The 22,098-nt window shown below is 41.5% G+C and overlaps 1 long non-coding RNA gene across 1 annotated transcript in view; it reads left to right on the top strand.

Annotated features, from left to right (window-relative positions):
- Nucleotides 1-19,284, top strand: part of LOC309619192 — a 28,371-nt gene extending 9,087 nt beyond the window's left edge. Inside the window, exons 2-3 of the long non-coding RNA XR_014238814.1 lie at nucleotides 14,584-17,859; nucleotides 17,904-19,284. This is a non-coding gene — a long non-coding RNA (uncharacterized lncRNA). The remainder of the gene's footprint in view (nucleotides 1-14,583; nucleotides 17,860-17,903) is intronic.
- Nucleotides 19,285-22,098: the final 2,814 nt, after the last annotated feature.

Below are 22,098 nucleotides of genomic sequence, written 5' to 3'. Positions count from 1 at the left end.
AATCACTTGGAAGTCTAACAACAATAGAAAGAAAAAGAACAACATCAACAATAGAGAAACACAGTCTTGGAGAATATTAACCCTTTTCTAATAAAGGGAGCAACAGCTTGTTTTGCTCCTTTGCTGATGTGCTACAACTTTGTCCTACAGGAAGAGGCTTTTTCTAACTAGTATCTTATAATGGTTTAAAAATCCCAACTAGACTGGCTAGCTGTGTGACCTTGGGACTCCTCAAGCTTCCATTCTTTCACCTGCAGAATGGGATGGATAGAGTACTTGCGTTGTATTTGGTGATCAGCGGTCCTGCCTTGCATAGGCTTTTCTCACATTTAGTTCTAAAAACCCCAGGTTTTAGGTAACTCCTCAGTTCTGCATGAACCAGTACAGTTGGTTACCCTATTTATGAGAAACAAATAAGAAGATGTGTGCAACATATATGGCATGGTACGTGGCACACAAAATATTTATTTTAGCCAATGGATTGGAAGGGATCAAACTTTTATCTTTATTTTTTCTTTTCCCCTCCCATACATTTTGGATGTGCTTTTGTAAAACAAGAGGGAAATACAGTTTCCCATAACCAGCTGTCAGATTTGGTCAGAGTCTTCCTGGGGACCATGAGGAACTTGTGTCATCTCTTTCTGAGGACATTCCAGGATGGAACGTGGGGTATAGAGGAGTTAGGTATTGAACAGCTCTACGAATAAGGGCGTTTTGTTGTCTTTGTTTCCTCTGTGCCATCATGATGGGGATTTCATCTCAGCTCAAGTCTTGTTCCCATGGACATTTTCAGCCCTAATCCTATTGGGTCCCCAGATTTTCAACTTTATACCTTTCCTCATAATCACAACAGCCACCATATAGTCAACCCTTACTAGGTAACAAATGATCTTTAAGCCCTTTTACGTATATTAACTCATTAAACCTAGTAGCAACTCAAGAAGTAGCAACTGTTGTTTCCCCCCCATTTCACAGGTGAAGACACACTGACACAGAGAGATGGAGAAACTAGCCTGGGGTTTAAGAGTTAGCTGGGTGGAGCTGAGATGCAAATCAAGGTGGGCTGTCCTCCTTCAGTCCTCTCCTCACTTGTAAAATGGGCTAATAGTAACTGCTCACCTAACTTGCAGGGCTGTTGACAGAATCATATGATTTTGTACATGTTGAAAACACGTCAGCTTCCAAATATTAGATACATGTGCCCTCGTTATTCTTTCATCACTTTTATTTGCTCACTCGTGCTGCACACTCTGAAACTGCAGACATTTCGAGCGGTAACAGGACTACCCTAAGTAGGTCCCCTCTGTAATCAAGGACACAAAGCCTTATTTCCTTGGAGTCATCCCCTTGGGGGTGAAATTTAGAGCAAAGAACTGTCCCAACTCCTCAGGTCTGTGATGCCTCCGCCTCTGCCCCCCTTTCCAGTAGCACCGTTGCTATGAGACACAAAACACAAAACGAGGTCCCTGGCATCACTGTGGCGCAGGACAAAAGTGGACCGTGCAGCTTTGAAGATGGGAAACAGATGATAAAGTTTAGGTGAGGACTGAGTTACCATTATGCAACCTCTAACTGCAAACTAATTAGAATTCAGGCCAGTTTCTAAGAAGCCGGCCAAACAACGAAGTCCTTAGAACACAAAATAAAAGGAGCGCGACACTGGAGCTTCGGTTTGCTTTGGATTAGAACGCTCAGCGGGGACGGTATGGCGCACACAGTGCAGGATATTCACTATTCCCCCGTCTCTGTTTAGCACGCGCACACAGCACACTCACTCTGATTAGTGATGGCTGTACATGCACAGTGACATCAGCGTCGGAGCTGCAGAGTATTGGGAACCTCACCAGGTGTGGCTAGTTTATTTTCAGGTGTGGACAGGATGGCCATTAAAAACAGAGCCAGATCTGGTGTCCTCCCTACACTTGGCACCTCTGCTGCCCTGCTCCTGGCAGCATTCTGCAGAGCCTGCCTTTTCCTTGTTGGACATGCAAACCTTTCACTCATCAGAGGCCCAGAGTACTTTGGAAGCTTTGGATGTGTCAGTATCAGTCAACTAATGGAAGCCATGTGTTTGCAGAATGGAAAAAACCGGGCATCTTAAGGATGCAGACATGTCTCGCTATAAATGGGTCTAAAGCAGAGACTTTTTGAGTCCTTTTCTGAGTAGATTGTCGGCCACCCTGCTGACTAACTATTGATAATGCTATTCCAGATAACCCCACTCCGAGACAGGAAGGGCCCTTTCTCTAAGGGCAAGGGAAGCAGCTGAGATTTATTGCGTACACAGTAGGTCCTATGCAATTTATTACTATAATGATGATCACAGAGATTACATCCACTGCTGCGTACTTAGTGCTTATACCCGCTAAGAGCTCTAGCTTGACTGGTTTCTTTAACGCTGACCCTAGGTGGGGAGTCGGTATTGTCATCCTCCTTTTATGGAAACACTTCCTTAGGAGAATCAGGTAACATTTCTGCTGATGGAGAGGAACTGGGGCCAGTCCCTACCATTTGTATACTTGTCCTCATGGCACAGCAAATTGGAAAGATAGAAATGACGATGCTAATTTTATAGCTAAGAAAGCTGAGATTTAGGGAGTTTGAGCAAATTTTCCAAGGACGTGTGGCTGGTAAATGACAGTGGGGGAGTCTCAGCACAGTATTTAAAATAGTCCGGTTAGTCTGCTGTGCTTTACCACAGGGCAGAGTTTCTGTGATGAGAAGGATTAGATTTCCTGATAGACAGATGAGGCACATGCTTAATGCACCCCTGTAACAGCATAAACATAAAAAGAGGGAGGCATTTTTGAAAAGAATTCGGTTATTTCATGGAAATGCCAAATTACCCAAGCAGTCATTAAGGAAAGAAATCTTTTGGACTTACTATTATTTTACATTTTTGTATCTTCAGTAAAAAAACCAATGTCAAAATCTCAGTGGCTGAAAATAGCAAAGGCATAGTATTTATTTGTACGACGGGTCAGCCTGCAGGGCCGGGGGCGGTGGGTGGGGTGGCTCTGGACCACCTTATCTTCACTCAGGGAAGCGCCTGGCGGGCCTGCCGCCTGCTGGAACAGCCTGGCTGCGGCGGTACGGGGCAGGCAGCGTGGGCTTGTGTTCATCTTCCGCCGGAAGCCTCTCCCGCGCTCGTACGCCGCGGGCCAAAGCACGTCTCACGGCGCACCCGGCTTCGGGGATGTGAGGATTGGCAGTTCCACCATGTGCAGTGCAAGGAGGAAACCCAGTGTCCTGGGGAACAAACAGCCTGGCAATCGCAATTTTATAGACAGACAGACAGACAGATGGACAGAGGGATATGGAGGACAGGGATCTTTTCAGTGCTTGGGGCCCCCAAATGTCTTAATCCTTCCCGGAAGGGAAGGAGGAAAGGCTGGTAGCCCCTCCCCCTACTTGGATACATACGAATAGTAAGATTGCACAATCCCCATTTCTCTTCCAGGCACTGACTCCCACTTCTCCTTTTCTTTCTTTTTTTTTAATCAATTGTTTTTGTTGTTGAAGTATAGTTGATTTACAATGTTGTGTTAATTTCTGCTGTACAACAAAGTGATTCAGTTATATATGTATACGTTTTTTTCATACTCTTTTTCCATAATGGTTTGTCTCAGGATACTGAATTTAGTTCCCTGTGCTCTACAGTAGGACCTTGTTGTTTGTCCAGCCTAAATATATATTAAAAGCCCACATCTGCTGACCCCAACCTCCCATCCACCCTACTTCTCCTTTTCTGCCTCCCTCTCAGTCCCAACTGATGAGGGCCTGTCTTCTCTCTAGAGGAGCTGGGCTGACGACTTCTTCCACGGATAGTCTCCAGGCTGCTTTCTTGGGCAGCTTTGTAAGCAACGTTGACATCTGTATTGTCTTCATTTCAGAGTGAAGCTAAGCGGCCTTGCTTATGGCTGCAAGCAAGGGCTGGTACTTTGCAGGGAGATTACCCTGGCTCTTGGCTTCCCTTTTTCTCATCCCTTTTCCAGCCCTTCCTGTTGACCATCTCTTTTCATATTAGCATCTGAGTCCTGGAGAGTGAGATGAAGGTGACCACCTTGGGGGCCAAGGGGTTCTAAGACATCCAGTTAAAAGGGCAAGTGGACCTTGGGATTCATCTGTGGGTTTCATTCTTTTCCCCTCGCCTGTGGGACATCCCCCTTCCTTCAGATGTATAATTGTAAGAAACAAAATGCCTTCCCAAGGAGCAGCAGCCCCCCAAGTCCCCCCAACACAGTTACCCCACAGTGCAGTCTAGCTCCCAGGCTCTAAGGCCCCTCCCTTTGCTCCATATCACTGGCTCTTACCAGCTTCATCCTTTTTGGAGATGAAAGGCTGTGTCTGAAAGGTCAGTTCTGATGATCCTGGACCCTTTAATTAAAGTCACCTGAATTGCTCACTTCTTTATTGCAGTCATCTGAAGGCCTGGTTTAGCTCTGACATAGCTCCCAAAGGACTAACTCTGACATTTCGTCAAAAATTGGTTGCAAACTGAGCTGTTTTCAAAAGTGAGGTCTCATTTAAAAAATACTTCCTTCTTTTTCTTTTGTGGTTCATTAGCATCTTCTAAAAAAAATTTTTTTTTCTCTCTTTCTATTGGAAACTAGAAGTATTTCACCCTGGCTTGCCAAATGATTTCTATCTCAGTAGAAAAAGAACTTGCTATTTCCTGAAAATCTACCACCACTACCCTCCCCCCCACCCTTTTTTTAATACGTTTTGTACTGGGAATCTAAGTAACTTGATAACGAGTTAATGAAAACAAATTAATTCTGTCTGCGTTTAAGAGAGAGACAGCTTGGCCTCACAAAGTTATCTTACTTGCTTCTCTGGACTTGGCACTTTCTGGGTGTAACACTGTTAGAAAGTCTAGGTATTTAGGGGAAATAAACAAGGGTATACTATTTTCCCACTGGAGTAAGGTGATTATGTATGTGTAAATTATTCAGATAATTTTGGGGGGTGGGTGGGAGAAATTTCATTCCAACACATCTGGCTAATGGCATCTCAATTATCATTTTGACCCTCTGTTATGTGAACAATTTGCATTAAATCCTGGGATACAGAATAGGAATTTTAAGAAACGTTTGTGTGACAGCTGCACAAACAGTATTTTAATCATCCTAGGTCTCTCCTTCTGGAATGGGAGCGTATAGCCTTTGGAGAGGTGTCCCGACCTTCGCTCCCTCCTCCCCTTCCTAAGTCCTCGTGCACCCAAGGACAGAACATGCCCACTCCATACCCTTTCTGGACGAGGAGGAGGACTTCCACTTTGAGTAAATGTGTGTCTTTCAAATCTGGCAGCTTTCTATAACCTCTCACTTTAGGAGCGATGTTTTTCAGAGTCACGGAAATATGTTGCTCCTAAAGTGACATAGAAAGGACGTAGTATAGGGCACAAGAGGCTACACTTTTATTTCCAGGCATGTCAACTCTCGTAGCTGTGTGTCTCTGAGACGGGAAGAGTGGTGGTAACGCGTTGGAGATAATTACTGGGTGGTGTATGATGGGGAGTGAGGGCTGGAGGTCTAAGCCTGCCAATGACATTGCTTGAGGGTGTGCTCTTACTCCTGCTTTCCAAAGACTGTCAAATCATAACGTAGAGAGGACCAGAGGGTAATAAATGGTGGCATCCCTGTAGCCTTATGTGGCTTCCGCTGGACAAAAATAAATATCAAGACACCCTTCTTTCCCCTCCTCTTCTCCCTCCATGAGCAGCTCTTTCTAAACTGATAGAGAGTGAATGATGTTCAAAATTGGACAGTGTAGGGGGAAGTCTGAATCTACTCTCCTTTATCCATGTACCTTCTCTCTGTTCCTTATAAAAATCTCCAGTGAGGCTATACTTTTTTCTTCATCAGTTTAAGGATTTATCTTAAGCTCAGCTAGAGATTTAAGGCTCTCGTAGACCAAGATGCTGTTCTTAGGCTAAAGCTTAAATATTTACAGAAATGCCTAAAGTGGACATTTCACATCCATTTTATTTCAAGGATGTTTTCCAGATCATTTTGCTTCTTTATGGATCTCATTCCAAAAAGTGGGGGGAGGGGCATTCCACTTGTTTATGATCTCAGCCAAGATGTTGTATAAACCTTTCCACCCTCCTCTTTTTAGGGGTCCCTCCATGTGCTGGATAGCTTTTAGCCAGGAGATTCATAAGCAGCTCCAGCCGAAACCACCTGAATTTTCCTCCGGCTCTGGATGTTTTGATGAGGTGACTTGGAATAGGGGTGGATCTGTGGTCGGGTTCTGAAACCCAGCAGACAGGAGCAGTTATTTGCCTCAGGATTCTGGGGTTTGAGGTGTTTGGCTGTTGGTTGAGAATGACAGAGAGGGAGAAACCCAGTAGAGCAAAGGGAGGATGCTAGCAATGCCAGTGGAATTAAGAGAGGTGGGAAAGGGGGTCAGGACCGACAGCCTCGGAATAAGACTCCCTTCAAATACCTGGCCATTTGCATCTTGAGTTTCTGGATTCCATTCTCAACGTGCATGCTGAGTCATTCCATTTTCTTCCTAGGGCTTTTCAACTTGCCTTCCAGGATTACAAATTGATATTATCTGCTAAGGCAAACTCAGGCTTGTTAGTAACAGGGCTATTTAGTGTTGAGAGTGGTCATGAGATCTTGGGAAAAGTGCAATAGCGAATTATTGAAGCATCGGTTTAGGTAATCTAAACCAAATCCTCCTCATCCCAGGTATCTGGATACTTTGGTAATTTTTTGTCTGAGTTATCAATGAGTCAGACAACCAGCATTGCATTTTGATGATGTGACTTGAGCTGCAAATGACCCAGGTAAATGCCTATATTCCCTCTACATGTACTAACACAACATACTTTCTTGTGGCCTATTAAATGTGTTCTTTTTAAATTTCAGCCAGTTTTCATAATAAGTAGGGAATCAGGGAAATGATATGGGAAACTTAAGGTAAGACATTAGAGGACTTGAACTCAGGTTTCTGACCAGCTATATGATCGTAGTAAAGCCATTTAACTTCTCTGAAAGTCAGAGATCTTCAATGGGAAATGCACTGGCTAAGATGCTATGACCAAATATGTAGGAAAACCAACAGGAGGCACCACTGATTTCTATTACCTATATGTCACGCTTGCATAGTTCTTCTTTTTGCCAACATTATATTATAGGAGTTAACCACACTCTAGCCAGGATATTGAGGTGAGGAGCTATAGTTTCTTTTTTTTTAAATGGAAGTATAGTTGATTTACAATATTGTGTTAGTTTCAGTAGCGTTTCTTGAAAGCAACTGTAAATACAGGTAGACTTAGAGATGGGACTTAGGAATGCCCTATCTACAATTATCTTTCTCTCCCCACAACACTTACTCCCTTCCCAGGCTATTCTGGAGCGCAGTTGAGATTTATTCATTTGGATGAATAAAGTTTCCTATCAAGAGTCTTTGGTGATTGCCTGTAGGAGTTTTCCATTCCTGCCATAACAGATTACCACAACCTAAGTGGTTTAAGGCAGCACAAATTTATTATCTCATAGTTTCTATAGGTCAGAAGTCCAACATGGGTCTCACCAGGCTAAAATCAAGGTGTTGGCAGGGCTGCGTTCCTTACCGCAGGCTCTGGGGAGGAACCCCTTTCAAGTTCATGCGGCAAGTTCCTTGCAGTTGCAGGAGAGAGGCCCCCATTTCCTTGCTGGCTGTCAGCATGGCGTCACTGGCATTCGTTGGCTCATGGCTCTCTTCCTCTTTCCTCCAAGCCAGCAGCATCAAGACAAGTCAAAATTCAAGTTTTGACCTCCCCTTTGGCCTCCTTTCTTGGGCTTCCTTCTTCCACTGCATCCTTTCTGTTGGACTGGTCTGCCTTCCTTGTCTTTAAGGGCTCAGGTGATTACATTGGGCCCATCTGGATAATTCAGCCTATTCTCCCTACATTAAGGTCAGCTGATTAGTAACCTTAACTTTCTCTTCAAAGTCACTTCACAACAGTACCTAGATTAGTGTTTGAGTGATCGAGGTATAGAAATCATGGGGGAGAGAAGAAAGCATGCTTAGAACTTCTGCCTAAGAAATTGTCCTGCGTGATGACAGAAAGCTGTTATCAGTCATCAGCGTCTCTATGGAAGTAGCCTAATGGGTGGATTTCTAGTGTCACTACCAGCTAAAGGGAGTAGAATACTTTTTGTTATTTCCGTGCTAAATGGATATTATGCAGGAGGTTACTTCAGTGTTAGAGATCAAGGATTAGAATTTTTTTGGCAGAGAGCATATGAGAGCCCTGGGGATCTAAGCTCAGTGGTACAGGCAGAGAAAGGGTCACCTGTTGGAAAAAGAAATAAAATGAGAGAGATCACCAAGGGGGAAAATAATTTACTTAACGCTACTCTATTATGTTTGAGGTTGAAAGGTACCTACTGACTTATAAATAATATAATATCATAGAAATACACACTGCCCTCATTTGAAGTATTACTTTGAAAATAAATTTTAAAAATTTGAGTATTTGAGAATACATTTGAGGAAAAGTTTGAAGAGATTTTGCATGAGCTGGGTATGGAAGAAATCCTTCCTGTTTTTTTTTTTTAATTATTATTATTTTTTTTATTAATTAATTAATTTATTTATTTTTGGCTGTGTTGGGTCTTCGTTTCTGCGCGAGGGCTTTCTCTAGTTGCGGCGAGCGGGGGCCACTCTTCATCGCGGTGCGCGGGCCTCTCACTATCGCAGCCTCTCTTGTTGCGGAGCACAAGCTCCAGACGCGCAGGCTCAGTAGTTGTGGCTCACGGGCCCAGCTGCTCCGCGGCATGTGGGATCCTCCCAGACCAGGGCTCGAACCCGTGTCCCCTGAATTAGCAGGCAGATTCTCAACCACTGCGCCACCAGGGAAGCCCCTCCTTCCTGTTTTTATCTTAGATTTTTAAATTGAGCCCAATTGCCCCTTAAGTCTAGCCACACAAAATATGTTCTTTATAGTACTATAAGTAGTTTTAGAGACATAGACATATAATGTTTAAGTGTAGTATGTTGTTTCAAAATATCTTCAAAAGATAAGAATTCATTGCCTTCTTTGGTGAGATAATATATACTACATATGTATTTCTATTTGTTTATATATAGAGATATGGATTAATATAGATATAGATAGATAAGGGTAAATGTAGAAATTGATATACATATGCTATGTTATCATTAAATAGCCATAAACGCAAGACTTTGCATTCTCGAACAGAAGCAAATGCAATATTGCATAAGAAAAGGAGTATTACAGGTTTTGTTTTCACCCAGATTCCATTATTACATGACTCTTTCTTTTTTTAATCCTTCTTGGGGTAGATGTAGATCTCATCCAAATATCCAAACAGAATCATTCCCCAATTGCAAGTCCTTTCCAGGGCAGTGGGAAATGTATTCCTTTTACATGTTCATTTTGTGGTCATCAGGGTTTCCTGTCCATGGTCTTTCTTTGAATTCCCTTTGGGCTAAGTTTGGCCTGTGCTTGCAGGAGTGGCTGAGAGACAGCCTTGCTTTTGATAAAGGCATATCATTTCATCAGGTCCCACACATTCACAGAGTCTGACTTACCCATGGTACCTGGGGTTTTCAAATCATACATTAATCCAGGTCAACTTGACCATTGTCCGGTGGTCAGTCCTTGACTGGAAGTAACAGGGCTAAGGAAGAAATCATATCCTGTCAATAAGCGCTGAAAATATTTAGTGTGGCAAGCTCTGTGTTTTCTTTCTTATGAAAAGCTGATTAATATTCAGTGGTTGAAGGTTAATACCCCATTCATTTTATTCACTTTACATCCTGCACACAGCAGTGACTGTTCCAATTTCAACTCCTAATTCATACAAATCTGGTTCCAATCACGAGATTAGTAACTTACTGCCTAAGCAGAAACAAATCACACAATTGCTAAGCTTATCTTTCTACCCATGCACAGACACATACGTGAGCTTGAAATGGACTGATTCACGGACAGATGCAAATGCATCAAGACCAGCAAAGTCCAATCAATGTGGATATATCTAGGAAGTTTTATTTGCTTACGCAAGCATGTGATAGGGATAGATGAAACTGACACCAAGATAGCATCGTCTAAATGTATTCATATGTGCAGAGGTCTTTAACCTGAATCAATAATTGTCTCTGTGAAGTTTTCTATATCACAGATATTCCTGTATTGAATCATACTTTAAAGATATTAGGATGAGGCATCATTTAAAAACTCTCTATTCTGTGTCCTTTTGTAAAATATGGTATTACTTGGTACATTATCCACGACAACTTCGTCTGTTTTTCTACAAATTCATTTTTATGTTTGAGAGGTTTTTGTGAAGTTGGACACACCACTTGTTTAAGAAGGGGAAATTGTAACAGGATGAACTTGAGAGTAATGATAATGAAGGTTTTTCTGATCATAGGAGTAAAGCTTCAAAACAGGTCACCAAAGAGGGAGGGGAATTTGCATTTCCTGAAGATCTTTTGAAATTGTATCTCATTTGTCTGGAAAGGATTAAGGACAGACCTGCAGGGGTCTGCTTTTAGGTTCCTTCCAGCTTAGTGAGTCTGTGACTTGGGAATATCTGTCTGTAGTCACTCTGTAGGAAAGATAAGTTTAGGTGGACATGTGCACTCAGGACAGGAAGGAGAAGAGGGGAAGGACGTGACGTTTGCACTTTTCGGATGATGGCGCACACCAGTTGGGCAACCATCACAGTGATTGGTCATCCAGTGGTGGGGATAACGGGGACTACGTTTTCTTTTGTATTTATTTCTGCTCAATGTAACACAGCAGTTACACTGCTGAAAGCTGATACAGTGGGAGTAAGAAGAACATCTTAGTATTCAATACCGTGAGTTCTTTAGTTGGGGGCCTTGGTTTTGGTTGTGATTTTTTTTTTTACCAAAAGGATATTTCCCAAAGCCTTGGAGTGATGGGAATCAATGAAATCATATTCCAGCTTATTTGAAGGCTTAAAATCCATTTATCACCCAGAGTCCTACGAATCTATCCTTCTTCCCTTTGCTCTTTGACACTTATATTAGGGGGAAAAAGGCAAAAAACAGAGTTTGGGGCTAAAGAAACACTGCTACCACAAGCAAACAAACAATCCTGTCAGAGTCGTGTCCCGTCCACTTACTAGGCCGAATGATCTTGGCCCCTTTAAACCTCTTAATCTAGGCTGAAGATGAAATAATGCAGTTGATGAAGATGGCAGTTGGCACATTGCAGGCCTTCAGTGGTGGCAATTAATCATGGATTTGTTGTGACGACTATGTGATTTATGTTTGTGAAAATATCTGGAAATCTATACATTGATAAACAAATTACCCATCATTTTTATTTCTTGGTGCAGTTATATTTCAAATGGTCTGGGCGTTTTTATCTATCTGTGTCTGTCTACTCACCAACCAAACGCCAGCTCCAGTCAGCTGCCAGCTGTGTTCTCTTTGAATTGTAGGAAACACACCACCATAACTTTTCAGCTAAGTCTTTAACATTTTCTAGCCTACTGCTGAAGGCCTGTGTTGGCAACAATCTGAGAAACTGGAGAAGCTTCTATCAGCAAGAACTGCACTTCTAATAAAATTTATAACATCCCTGTCAAAAATGCTTAAGAATATGAAGACCCAGATCTCAAATGAATATCCCTGAAAACTACATTTCATTTGTGGATGAAATTCACGCTTATCTGGGGAAGAACTGGGAGTCTTAACTGGGACTTTCCTAGCCACTTTCTGACCTGCATCATCCTTGTAAATTGTGGTGAAATACACATGACATAAAATTTACCATCTTAATCATTTTTAAGTGTATGGTTCCGTGGCATTAAATACACTCAACTGTTGTGCAACCATCACTGCCATCCATCTCCAGAACTCTTATCATCTTGTAAAACTGCAGCCCCCTCTCCATTGAACAGTAACTCTCCATCCCGCCCCCGCCCAAGCCCCTGGCAACCACCATTCTACCTTCTGCCTCTTTGAATTTGACTATAGTGAGATACGTCCTATGAGTGGAATCATACATGTTCGTCCTTTAGTGACTCGCTTATTTCTCTTAACATCACGTCCTCAAGGTTCATCCATGTGGTATGCGTCCTCCCTTTCTGTGTGAGGCGGGAGTGGTAATGATGACCCTCGGAGACATTTGTGTGGGTACCAAGGACCCCACCAGTTTAGAGTCTCCGTGACGTCACTGGGTACTGACAGGAATCCAGGGTGATAGCAACATTAGCCTCACGCCTGACTGGTGATGATCAACCACCATTAGCAGCTCCAGGCTTTCCAGGGGTTCTGAAAAGAGTTCTGGGAGACAAGGACTCCAGGCAGAAAAGCACACGCCCTGCACAATTTAGAGGTGATCCCGTGCGGACTTGGAGGTTGGTTGTGCCGGGATTTCTCCCTGCAGAGGGGGAGTTCCATTTAGCGCTTTCTTTTAATTTCGCAGATGCCATCAGGAGCGACTCTTTGGCTGGTGGAACTACTGCGTTCTCTTCCCTGCCTTCGGGTGACTGTACAAACTTACAGAAAAAGAAAAAAAAGTTCAAGCTCCAACATAGCTTCACACAGGGTGTCTAGCCAAAATGCAAAGTTTTACCACAGCGCACAAGCAGACAGTGTTTTTCAAGTGCGGGAACAGAGTGAGGTGCCTTTCAGCACCTTTTCCGGCACTTCTTTAAAAATGATTTAAATTGGAAGCAATAGCATCGAATGCTGAACATCTGACACTCAGACAAGACTTAATGAATCATACACTTTAACAACATCACTCCTCTCCAGCCACTTCACTTGGCGTCCGTGGTGGTTGTTTTCTTTCCCACAAAAACATTTGTTCTGCAGACCATTTGCTTGTTAAGAGTATCCTGGGCAACTCTTGGTTCATGGCAGGGAGAACTGGCCCAAGGGAGACTGCAAAGCCCAGTTACTCCTGCATGCAGTCTCTCTGGGTCTGAAATTCAGAGAAGAAAGACAACAGTGTTCCTTAAGGAACCCGACTTAGAAACACCGTTGGTCTCTCCCCAATTCACAATCTCTTGCAAAAAATATAAGCTACACAATCAAATGTTGATTTTTTTTAAAATTGTGTGATAACATTGTGTTTATTTATTTATTTATTTTAAAAATTAATTAATTAATTTATTTATAGCTGTGTTGGTTCTTCGTTTCTGTGCGAGGGCTTTCTCTAGTTGCGGTGAGCGGGGGCCACTCATCGCGGTGCGCGGGCTTCTCACTATCGCGGCCTCTCTTGTTGCGGAGCACAGGCTCCAGACGCACAGGCTCAGTAGTTGTGGCTCACGGGCCCAGTTGCTCCGCGGCATGTGGGATCTTCCCAGACCAGGGCTCGAATCCGTGTCCCCTGCATTGGCAGGCAGATTCTCAACCACTGCGCCACCAGGGAAGCCCCTCAAATGTTGATCTTAACCCCACAATATCCAGCATTGCCATTTGACTGATTTGAATCAAAATAACAAAAAAGTGAATAATTTTGCAGGGAGGAAAATTCCAGTGCTGGGAAAAAGACACCCATTCTGAATCTCTGCGTTAAAGGAAGTCGTTATCTTTGTTGTCATAAATTAAATGTCTCCCGGTGGCGTCTGGCAGTATAGCTCACAGCTTGTCTGGCAGTTGTTAAGGACGCAGGCAGAGTGGACAGAGGCTGCCCAGCTTCACCAAGGACCATGAGTTGGTGTCTCACCCACCTCTCAGATGGGTCACCGTCTGATGCAGCGCCGTTGGCAGGGAGAGTGGTGGGGCCGTTCCCCCTGAGGTTGGAACGTATGCAAACAATTTCATCTTCCAATCCAATCCTTAATGTAAATGTTTAATATAAACCTGATGTTAACATGATGTACATGAATTTACTGGCAGGCAGAACTTGGATTTACATCGTTCTGAAAATCAGATGTTCTTTGCATTAGGGGTTAGGAAAACCTTTAAAGATGGCAAGGTTTTCCTTCTGAATGACAGGTGCATTGCTAAAGTGCACACACCCAGTGCGCCATTGGGGAACCAACTGCTCACAGATGCCAGATTCCAGTGTGTAATCATTTCTTTGCAGACTGCTCCATCAATGGGGAGTTAGGCTCTAACCCAGTGGCCACAGTAAACTAAAGTCTGTGGGCCAGAATGGGCCCACTGTCTCTGTTTCTCTTTAACAGCTTTAGTGGGATATAATTGATATACAAAAAATAGTACATATTTAATATAGTCATACCTCATTTTATTGAGCTTTGCTTTATTATGTTTCACAGATATTTCATTTTTTACAAATTGAAGCTCTGTAGCAGCCCTGTGTCAAACAGGTCTATTGGAGCCATTTTTCCAACAGCATTTGCTCACTTTGTGTCTCTGGGTCACATTTTGAAAATTCTCACAATATTGCAAACACTCCACCAGCAAAAAGATTACAACTCCTCAGATGATGATTAGCATTTTTTAGCAATAAAGTATTTTTTATGAAGGTATGTGTATTGTTTTTATAGGTATAATGTTATTGTACACTTAATAGGCTACAATATAGTGTCAACATCACTTTTATATGCACTGGGAAACCAGAAAATTCGTGTGACTCACATTATTGTGGTATTTACCTTATTGCAGTGGCCTGGAACCGAACCAGCAATATCTTCGAGGTCTGCCTGTATACAATTTGATGAATTTGGACATATGCCAACACTCATGAAACCATCACCATGATCAAGGTAATAGATATATTCATCACTTCCAAAATTTCCTTGTGTCACTTTGTTGTTTTGGTGGTGTTGCTGTTTTTGGTGTTTTTGTGTGTGTGTGTTTGTAGTTTGGAGTAAGAACACCTAACGTGAGTTCTGCCCTTTTAACAGATATTTAAGTGAAGTGGTTCAACTGATACAGAATTTTGGACATGCAAGATAAATATGTTCTAGAGCTCTGTTGTACAACAGAGAGTCTATAAGTAACAGTTTTGTACTTTCCATAGCCTGTTTTTTTGTATGGCCCACAAGCTAAGAATGATTTTTACATATTTACATGGTTGAAAAGAAAAATAATATTTTATGACACATGAAAATTATATAAAATTCAAATTCCAGTTGCCATGAATAAAGTTTTATTGGAACACAGCCATGCTTATTCATTTATGTGCTATCTGTGGCTGCTTTTGTGATCCAGACCAACTGTCAGCAGAGCTGAATAGTTATGACGGTGACATTATGGCCCACGGAGCCTAAAATATTTACTCTTTGGCTCTTTGCAGAAAAAGCTTGCCCTAGAAAGTTCATAAGCGATGATACTGCTGGTTATAATTATAATGATAATGGTGGCTAGCAATTATTGATTGCTTCTTTACACCAGGTGTATATATTATATATTACTGCTCTTTTAACATGTGGCATGTAGCATATTAATTTTCACTTAAAGATTATATTTGCTAAGTGTTTATGGGATTGTCACCCATGTGGACCCTACCTTTGTCTACTCCTCTAGATTTGGGCTTTTTTACGTGTTAATGATTATCTGGAAGGATTTTTTTTTTTAATCTTTCAAATTTTACCATATTCCTAGATGTCTGATGCTTTATAAATTAGGTAAACATTTCACAAAACTGGTTGATCATCAGTATTATCAGGAAAACTTAAAAGATGCCCCTGCTTAACGAAGCAGGATCTGAGGATGGAACTCAGAACTTCTGTTTGTTTGGCTTTCATTTTTAAGTTCTACTGGTGATGCGAAGAATCAGCCTGATATGGGAACAGCCGGCCAAGATAATTATTTTATTTATACTTTTCAAAGGGTTGCGTGTTGTAGATACTACCTGACTTGGAACTCTTTGACAGTGAAACTGACTTCCCTATTTCTTTTACCTTCCAGCTCCCAAAGCTCCCCCATCTCCACCGTTGTCATGGGAACAGGACTTTGTACCTAGGGGATACCCAAGCCTAGTGACTTGACTGACTAGATAGCACAGCTCCTGATAACATGTATTGACTTCCTTCTGCTCCTTAGGAAAGCGGAATTCTATTTTCCCTATGAAAATAGAATTGTACCCACAGAACACTGAATTCTCATGTGAAAATATTTAGAGCAGTCTGGGACTGGCCCCGTTTAGCACAATCCTTTTGTCCCTATCCAAATTTTCACAAAAGAGTTACATTGACCTTAATTGGAACTGAAAATTTCCACCTGGCCTTATGTAACCTCCCAGAAAGATGAGGAGAAATTATCAGCAGATTTAATATCTGTGCTTTTATGTTGGTGTTCTGATTTTTTTCCTTCAAGCTTTTAGGATTAATTTCCCTAGTTTATAGGCTGAATGGAAATGTCCCAAGGTCCCTTTGGCTCCTCTGGATGAAATAATTAGCAGCACATGCTATCCAACACGCTTCTATACCTCGGCCCCTCATTAGTTTCAAATCTCAATGTAATTTCCAGGAGAAATAGTTCAGGGTTTCCTGAGACTTAGCAATCGAATCTGACCAACTGCAGGGGGTCTCATACTCAGACTGCTTTTTCCTGGTCCCCCGTCCACCTCTCACCCCACACCCCGCAACCAGATCTCTGTAAGATTCAGTTTTGCTGCCTCTGTGCTTGCAAATGGGACAGACCAGAAATTGTTTCCTGAAAACCAAATGCTTCTATTTGCTCTCTTCCTAACTGCTCCCGGAGTTTGATTTGAAACCAGTAGCTCTCAAGAACAGGTTTTCTTCAGTCGATCTGTGGTAGATTGATGCAACCCTAGAATCAAGCATCTGAGCTGTTAACTGAAAAAAAAAAAAAAAAAGGATGCTTACCTGTGCTGTTAGTTCATTTGATGGTAACTGCATATAAACACCAGTTTTGTCCCCATTGTAGGATCTCTTGTACTGTTCCTCAAAACCTGAAGCCCACGGCTAGTTCTTTTTCGGTTTTAACTTTCATATGTGTGCTGTGGGTTTGACCAACCTGCAGGAACGTGACTGGTTGGATTTCATCAGGGTGCTCTGAGTCCCATTTGCAGCACCAAGTCAAGTAGTAGTAGATTTTAAAGAAGATGAAATGTTTGAAGACAAACTGCAATGAAGTATCAGATTTTATTTTGTAAATTGAAGTATAGTTGATGTATAATATATAAGTTACAGGTGTACAATGTAGTGATTCACAACTTTTAAAGGTTATACTCCATTTATAGTTATTATTATTATTTTTTTAATATAAATTTATTTATTTATTTATTTATGGCCGTGTTGGGTCTTCGTTTCTGTGCGAGGGCTTTCTCTAGTTGCGGCGAGCGGGGGCCGCTCATCGCGGTGCGTGGGCTTCTCACTATCGCGGCCTCTCTTGTTGTGGAGCACAGGCTCCAGACGCGCAGGCTCAGTGGTTGTGGCTCACGGGCCTAGCCGCTCCACGGCATGTGGGATCTTCCCGGACCGGGGCACGAACCCGTGTGCCCTGCATTGGCAGGCAGATTCCTAACCACTGCGCCATCAGGGAAGCCCTATAGTTATTATTGTACAACATGGAGAATATAGAAAATATTTTATAATAATTATAAATGAAGTTCAGATTTTAAAGACTACTTTGGTAAATTCAGGTATTACTCTTTTAGGACATGAGATAGGATGAAAAGACATATTCTGTATATTCTATTACTCTGAATAAAAGTTCTCAAAGTGTTTCCTTTGACGGTTCGTTGGCTTGGATGTTAGGTCATTTTATTTTTTTTGTTTCAATTAAAAAAAATGTTTTTTAAATTTATTTATTTATTTTTGGCTGCGTTGGGTCTTTGTTGCTGCGTGCAGGCTTTCTCTAGTTGCGGCGAGCGGGGGCTACTCTTTGTTGCGGTGCGTGGGCTTCTCATTGCGGTGGCTTCTCTTGTTTTGGAGCTCTAGGTGCGCGGGCTTCAGTAGTTGTGGCACACGGGCTCAGTAGTTATGGCACACGGGCTCAGTGATTATGGCACACAGGCTCAGTAGTTGTGGCTCATGGGCTCTAGAGCTCAGGCTCAGTAGTTGTGGTGCACAGGCTTAGTTGCTCCATGGCATGTGGGATCTTCCCGGACCAGGGCTCGAACCCATGTCCCCTGCATTGGCAGGCGGATTCTTAACCACTGCGCCACCAGGGAAGCCCCCAATTTAGGTTTTAATCCATGACCTTCGACAAATTATTTAATCTCTTTGATACTTATTTTTCTCCTCTGTAAAATGGGTGTAATAATACCATAACTAAAAGGTTGGAATGAGCAGGAAATGAAAAAGCTATTTAAAATACAGAGTTTCACACACAAATATCAGTAACCACTCTTCTATACCCCCAGTTCCTTCCATCTCATGTCTTCCTTCCAGAAAAACAAATACTTTTTTAATGGGTAGGTTCTAGGCAAACTTTATCCTATGTTACATGTTCAATTCTGTGACAGCAGCTGTCTTCCAATATTATTCCAATTCATGTTTGTATAATGGCTTGAAGAGTTACAACAACTGTGCCTTTGCAGACAACCCTTATTATTAGATGGCTTGAGGCCAGAACTCAGATAACCTGGGCTGAGTTCCCCTACATGTTTTCATCAGCCATGCTGTCTTCATGAACATACTGACAAATCTTTCTTTAAATTATTAAAAATGTGTTGTGATGGCTGATTCCAGATGATGTTAAGATAACTGACTTTTCCTCTCAGCCTACAAAAAAAAAAGGAAAAAAAAGTGAAAAGTTTGAGATGTTAAGAAGCCATGAGGAAGAAACAGCACATAAGGAGGACAAGATATAAGGAATGGTCTTACACTGCCTTGCAAAATGCTGAAAGGAAACTAGCCATCTGTCATGTCTGGGAAAGTAGTAACACATCTAAAGTGCAGTGCTTTGTGTGTACAGTTCACATGGAAATGGGGAGGCAAATTGAGACGTCTCCACTTAGTACTACTTCTGGAAATTTCTTTGGCATCAGTGATCAAATAGAGTTGTTGTTTTTCTTCTTTCCTCCTGGTGTTTGAGGCCCTTGATAACTGTGTACCTTGCCAGGCAGAGGTCCTATGGAAAAAAAGCATAAATTTTAGTGTCCGAGAGAAATAAATTGGATTCTGAGACTTACCTCTTATCAACAATGCCCAATTGGGCAAGGACCTCAGCCTCACTAAGCCCCAGTTTCCTCATGGCTGAATTTTTCCTATATGTTTGTATCGAGAGTTGATGAGATAAGGTAGATATAAACTTAGCATACAGTATGCTAGTAAATATTAGTTCAAAATCAAGGCTCATATTTCAGGATTTCAAAATGTGGCCACTTTTGTTTTAGGCACTAAAGTCCTCTTTACCATTCCCTGCATATATTGAGTTTTTGGTTTTTGGGTTTTTTTTGCTTCGTAGCTGAGCACTTACTGGAACTGATTTTTCTTACCCAGGCCAGTCAGTGTCTTTAATCTATATTCATTACTTCATTTGAAATCTGGTTCGACAGTTAACTCCTTCAAAAAGCTTTCCCTCGCCAGCTGCATTTTATGACCCATCACTTACTCATAGTTCTGTTCACACTTAAGTATATAGTATGAACTGTATAACACTTTTGCTTTCTTTCTACTTATAATTATTTGACACACACCTATTTTCTCTTTCCTTATAGACAATACGAATTCTAAAGGCAGGGATTATGTTCAAATGTTACATGAATCAAAGGGCTAATAGGACCGGAACCACACTGATCACATAACAGGCCACTTTGTAACGCCTGTTGAAGCGAATTTACGTGATTTTATATTTAAAATGACTACAGAATTACTTGTTGGTCTTGTCCTTATATTGCTTGGTTCACAAGTAACTTTATTGCTTACTTTAGATATTAGCTGAGAATGGAGGATCTTGATTAAAAATTGCCATTATTATACATTAAGGCCAGCAAAGCAATTATTTCTCAAATATCAGGCTTATTTGTGAACCGTAGTTTGGCTTATTGAAGCTGAAAGAGATGAAAGTGGGATGTGGATACTCCAGAAGTTTGAACAAGCTCTTGGTCCACCGATTTGCAAAAAAAAAAAAAAAAAAAAAAAAAAGACATGGCTTTAGGATTAAACGCCTGTGCTCTATTCCTGCCTAGTAACCTGTGGGTTATGATGCAAACTGGAGGGTGCTAACTTGGTGGACTATCCCCAGATGAACAAAGTAATTCAGGGGCGATATCACACCTGGAGTTCAGTTCACATGGTAACTCAAGTTCTTTTCCCTCCACATATTCTTCTCCAGTGCCCCTTTTCATCTTTGGTCTTCTGCAATCCTGAATCAGTGATCACCCTAGAAATGGAAAAAAAGAGAGACATATCAGGTTCCCTTTGGGCTCAGGAAAAAGAAAATTATGACACAACTATCTTAATAAGAAGATTTATAAAGTCATATAATATAAAATGTCCTGTGATAGGGAAATGCAGGTTTGATGAATTCTTCCGCTCAGGGATGGTCTTCATGGGTTTGGGTTCCTTCTGACTGCTTTATCATCCTTAGCTTATTATCTTTGTCACATTTGAAAGATGGCTGTGGCAGTGTCACACGTCACAGACAGACACATCACCATGCTGCAGAAAGGGCCTTTGCAGAATGGTTCTTTTCAGTGACAAAAAAACCTTTCCTTGAAACCTTTCCCTTTTCAGACTTTTCTTACATCTCATTGGTGAGAAATGGGTCACATGACCTTTTTCAAACCAGTCAGTCTCAAGGAGAAAAAGGGTTACCACGACTGAGTAGGAATAATCAGTATTCATCCCCTTTGAGTCACATGTTGGAGGAATGCATAGTTGAACAAACTAAGGGCAGGCTGGCATGGAAGGGTGGTGGATGGGTGGGTACCTGGGTAAGGCAGTCAATAAAGGACAGTATCTGTCCTACAGATCACTGTACCATGTAAGGGGCTTATAGAATGTTTTCATTGAGATAAGGTATAAACAGTTCTGCTGAAAGATGGCAAAGCTAATTGGCTTCTTAAAGTCAATTAATTGACCCTTCCTGAAATACTCAAGACTGTGTGTTTAGATGAGTGGATTCCAAATTCCATATTATTTGATTGCCTCGGTCTCTCTCTTATAAGACTATGATGTTGGTTCCCTGGGTCCTGTTACAGGAGGTGACATTGAATTCTTGCTATCTGGTCACTGCCAGAGCCTATCGTGGTGAATTGATGTTCTTTCAGGTTTTTTGCTGGATTCCTACACTAACATGAACAACAGTAGCAGTACTATGTAAGACCTGCTTTTAGACTTCAGTTTGATTTAACGCCAAATACTCCAAAAAAAATTTAAAAATAAAACCTAGAATTAGGGGAAATGAAGATAATCAGAAGTTTAGACCTCATACTGAGTTGTTTTTATTGGCTGGCATAATACATGGATTATTTTCCTCTTCATGGAACAAAATGTGATACCACATTTCTTTACAATTAAATTGAGGGTAAAGAACAACAAAGACATTATGGTTCATATGATGCGTTGGAAAGATATTGTTTGTGCTCCACTTGAGCAGAGGGTAGAACGCCTTTACTTTGTTGCTTTATGAAATGCCAAGTTTTCAGGGCAAATCCTATTAAGGGGTTTTAGTTCCTGCCTGATATTTTGCTTTCTTCTCTGCCAGCTGCCACTGCATTGGAGATGCCTCGGGATTTTTCAGCCCGTGGTTGGACTTGATTTAGAAATTAAAACTACCAAATTGGGGAAATGTGTCCATTCATTCTTTCTCATCTATTTATCCATCCGATATCTATCATATCTATAATAAGCTTATTATAATCGTCTGCTTACTTGTCATTTCCCTCCGCTAGTCTGTAAGCATCTGGTGAAACTGGTTCCTAGGTATATCTTCAATGCCTGATATATTTACTGAATAAACAGTAAATATTTATTCAGTGTTTGAACTCTCAATGAGCTTTTAGTTTAGGAGAGAAGATAAGACATGTAAATTAAAAAAAAAGAATATGTTGGGTTGGGTGTGTGTTTGGGGGCCATAAGAGATTTATTGGAAGTTTGAAGATAGAGATCCTAAATAGTACACTCATTAATGTTTTCGGGGGAATTGATTTATCTACCTACCATCTATCTCTCCATCTACCTATCTAGTTACTTAGGTAGTAGCACTTCAGTTCTTTATTCATAAGCCATAAACAAACCAAGCAAATCAATTGTTAAAGAA

The sequence above is a fragment of the Balaenoptera borealis genome (genome assembly GCF_965194805.1).
Source record: "Balaenoptera borealis genome assembly, chromosome: 20".
NCBI classification, from domain to species: domain Eukaryota; kingdom Metazoa; phylum Chordata; class Mammalia; order Artiodactyla; family Balaenopteridae; genus Balaenoptera; species Balaenoptera borealis.
Note: the sequence above shows the minus strand (reverse complement) of the source record. Positions and strands in the feature narration are given on the sequence as shown.